This window comes from Manacus vitellinus, unplaced genomic scaffold (assembly GCF_001715985.3).
Source record: "Manacus vitellinus isolate BGI_N305 unplaced genomic scaffold, ASM171598v3 scaffold_52_pilon, whole genome shotgun sequence".
NCBI lineage: Eukaryota > Metazoa > Chordata > Aves > Passeriformes > Pipridae > Manacus > Manacus vitellinus.
Window position 1 is genome coordinate 1,134,164 of NW_021940628.1, and position 4,638 is coordinate 1,138,801.

Consider the following 4,638-nt stretch of genomic DNA (forward strand, 5'->3'; position numbering starts at 1 on the left):
AGGCACACACCATATTAGGCCATTCAGACAATGTCAAGCTTTATTTTCCAAACACAGCAGTGGGTAAGAACTGAAAAGTTGGGTATAGAGGCTCCTGAAGAAACTCTAGGAAGGAACAGTGCCCGACTTGAGGCCATCCCCAGTCTGTGGAGGAATTCACAATGAGCAGAATTCCAGGACTAAACAAGTCTAGAAAATCCATGTTTCTATGCCAGCAAAGACCCTGGGCAGCATCCTGTCCCACAGGTTCCCCTCCCACCATTCCATGTCCACTCATGTCCAATACCATGTTTCCCAAGCTCTACAATCAACAAGACTCATATTGTGAATAAACACAGTATGGATGGTTTTGGCCACCTCTTCTCTCTTTTTTACTACATTAAATTATCAGCAAAACCAAATTAGAACAACCAAAAGGGTACAAACATTCCTAGAAATCACAACAGCCAACCATCAGGTGATGGTTGGCCAACCGAACACCCAATTACCTCAGCAAGAGGTAATTACCTCGGTGACCCTGTGAAACACAGGGAATCAGGACAGACCCCTCACTACTCATGTCCAAGGTCAGATCCACACAAAGCTGGGCTAAATAAGCCCCATTGCTGGAGATATCCCAGAGGATGGGGTTCCCAGACAGCCCTGTGTGCTGAGCTCTGCAGGGAGAGGGAGCACTGCTGCCTCAAAAAGCAGCTCCAGGTTTGGACACACCACACGTGCAGGATCAATGGTATCTGCCATCCCTCTCCTCCAGCTTCTCCAGACACCTTTTCCAGCTAGCAAGCCTCCACCTGCCTTTCTCCTGGGCTGGATCCCCATGGATTGGCCTCCTTAAACAAATCCCCCAGGATACAGCAAGTTTCTCCAGCCAGAGCTGCAACAGGGCAGAGACCATCGTTCTGTGACACCTCAGCAGTTCACCCCTCAGGTGAGGGGCTGCTGCTCACTGGACAAAACCCAAGATCTTCTTACCTCTAAGATTTATATCCCAGTGCTCCACTCCTTCTCCTCCTCACAGGGAATTTTAACCACACCAGCCACCCACCCTCACCCAGCCCTTCTCCACAGGAACCTGTGACCAGTCACTGATGGCAGCTAAACAACTTTTTCCATGGAAACAAATTATCCTCAAGAGACACGAGGGACAATATTCCAGCAGATCTCAGGGCCTCAGTCTTGTCTGCAGCTTTCCACTCTTCCAAGTGCTTCCCTACAACATTCCCAGATTCTGTCCTCTCTCCAAGCAGCATTCAGGTTTTTCCTCTTCTTCCCTGACAGGCAGATTTCTTGTCTCCCTCTTTGAGAGCAGTTTAATTTTGAGCTTAGAACCCCAAAAGGACCCACACCATGCCAGGGCCAGGCAGGCTCTCACCTCCCAAAGGACAAAAAACCCCACTGCTCTCTTAAGAGCCCTACAAAAAAACCCTGGTCACATTTTCTATGTCCAATTATGGCTAATTTCCAATCAGCTCCTTTTCATTCAAACAGCACCAAACAACCTCAAGGACACACGTGGAAAAATGCACATCCACGGAAAGATCCAGATCTCCCCTCTACAGACTGAAATAACCCACACCAAGAAGCCAGTTTAGGGCTAAATAAATCAATGCAAAACCATTAATACACTATAAATCCACTGTATGAATGGAGAGGAGGAAGATTCAAATCCCCCAAAACCTGCCAGTCTATATAAGAGAGACTCAAATTGCCTTGATTTTCAACAGTCTCCTTTGTCCCAGCATTTTCTCCCTTCTGGAACTCTGACACCCACACTGGCCAGGGGACACAATACACAGGAGTTGGCTATTTCTGGGAGTGTTTTTAGGATTAAAGATGTGTTGTGGAGCTTCCCAACTCTCTGGACAGGTCACTGTCACTCAGAGGTGTCCCCAACAGAACGTTGTTCCTCAGGTCTCAGGAGATCAACACAACTTTATTCCTTAAAAGATACAGGTCAGGAAAATTATCAGTGAAATCAGCCCTTTGGGTGACAGGCTGAGGAAAAAACCCACAGTCAAACAGGAATGCAGGAGCCTGAGGTGTCTCTCTTTCCTAGAAAGGGCTTGGTTTGGCAGCTGGGTGTTGTAAAATGCTCAAAGGTCTCCCAGAACACGTGTCTTTGCTTGGCCAAGAAGACTCCAAGAGCCTCTCTTGCTTTCATATTGCTATTTTTTTTTTGTTGCTCAACAGGTATTCCACAGCTACAAAAGCTTAGGCAACCTTTAAATTATCGTGGGATCACAGACAAAGAATTAAAAGGTCCCAAATTCTGATTCTGGGTCAGATTTTGAGCATTAGCCACAACTGGTCACAATCTTAGACTCACATTCACCATGAATATAACAGTTACCTCATTCTTGACTATTAACTAACTAAATACATAATAACTTAATTAAACAAATATTAAGTGCTGTTAACACTAAAGACTACTGACCCCACCACTGTACAGGCAGATCCACTCTCCAGTTACAAACTGACCCTGGAATAAAACACAGAATCCCCCAAGATTTGTAGGTCCCCTGAAAAATATACATAATAAATAATTAGACAAAAATAAACCCTGTCTCCCAATTTCTTAGCCACATAAAGGTTTCCAAACATGAAGCCCCTTCAGAGAGTCTTTGTCACCACCAAAGGCATGGAAATCAGCAAAGGATGTTCCTCTTCTGGCAAAACCACTGTGCAAATTCTGTTCTATCCCATCCTTGCACTTCTCTGGCTTTTCACTAACCCTGCACAACCAGATTGTGGTGGAATGAGAGGATTAAGTCCCAGAGACAAGGACAGTGGAGGATGAGTCTGCACTAGTGCTACCAGGGATGACTCCACAAGCAGCTTCATTTTGGCTACACGTTAGAGATGATCCCATCCCTTCCCATCCCTGGAAGTGCCCAAGGCCAGGTTGGACAGGGCTTGGAGGTACCTGGGACAGTGGAAGGTGTCCCTGCCATTGGAACAGGATGATCTTTAAGGTCCCTTCCAACTCAAACTATTCCATGATTCTGTGATTGTGACCTTGTTGGGTCATTTATTAGATGACACTGGAGCGAGTTTCTCCATCACACTTCAATTCCAGGCAAGGACAACCTTCCCTCATCCCTCAGTGCTCCAAACCTGCCCTGGGGACACCACAGACAGGACTAAAAACTTGGGATCTAGTTACAGCTGTCACCTCACCCATGGCAACAGCCTCTTCTTAAACTCCACCTGGAGCACACAGAGCACCAGCCCACCTGCAGTTCCCTCCTGGACTCTCCTGCTCCTGCAGCACTGAACTCCAAAGGCACAAAAAGCACTTTCGCAACACTTGGCCTTTAAATTCGCAGTCAAAAATTAACAAGCCACAGATTTCTGCAGGCTGTGGGCTCCAAACCTGGCAGCCTGTGTTTACACTGACAGCAGTTTAAAAGCCCCTTAAGCTCCTGGGAAAGTACACTTCCAGAGGGTGCTCCAGGGCATGGGGAGGAAGGGGAGTAAAGGGATTCCAATTTTCCCAAAGCACTCGCTCGAAGTCTGGAAACAAAACCTTGACAGTGATAACACAAATAATTCCACTGATTTAATACCAAGTTATCCCAACACAGGTCGGATTTGGGGGATTGCCCCTTTGCTGGATTGTATTTCCCTGTCATGGAAGCACCTGAACAGCCCCCACCTCCCTCACCCCCACAGCGACATCCTGACACAGACCTGCCCTGCAGAGGAGGGGGTCAGAGCCTTTGGAAAAGCTCCATCCACCCCAAGAAACTCCACAAAGCAGCAGGACCCCTGAAATCAGCAGCTTTACGCAAGCAATCCAATTCCTAACTGTGTGGATGTGCCCAAGTTTCTCAAGGTCACTGGGAATAAGCAGCACTCTGCACACCACGAGCCCTGCAGATACACGGCTCATCCCCAAGGAACATTCCCAAGACCCTTCCCTTCAGCATCTACAAATTATTTGACCCATCCAAACACCAGTCAGGACACAACTCAGGCAGCTTCTTTATCCTCACAACTTATTTCCCTGCCCTCTTTACCTTGACTTCCCAAGAGGTCACGGATCAAATTAAAATACATGGAGATAGGTACATTTATGTGTTTGTTGTTTTTTTTTTAAGAAACCTGGAAAACCAAGAGGGAATGAGCTGGTTAGCAGCAAATACCTTGCTAAAAGAAGGTTTTGCTCCAGCTGAAGGAGTGGCCAGGAGGTCCCCAGGACATGGAACATGGAGAGAGTGAGGAGAAGTGGGATCTGAGCCCTGACAGACTCAGCACAAGGGGACTGTCAGGGAAACCCAGATAGCCCAGAGCCATACAGTGCTTTCAGCTCAGCCCTCCAACTGGAATCCTACCTCTCCCCTTCATCTCCCAGCTCGCACATCCACTGGGATAACAGAAAGATGCCAGACAACACCTCACCCAGCACAAGCAACATCCCAATGCCCAGACCCACACGGCCCAGTAGCCCCAGGAAGGAGTTCAGCTGGCAGAGGAGGAAAGGTTGATCCCCCTTCCAGGGAAAGGGGCTGCAGGACCCCCACCAGGGGCAGGGAAAGGTTCTGTGAAGGGTTTAGAGAGGGGATGGTGAGCAGAGGAGGGAGCAGGGCAGGGTCACAGTTAGGAAAGGGGAGAGGAAGGTGAGGACAGGGCAGTGCC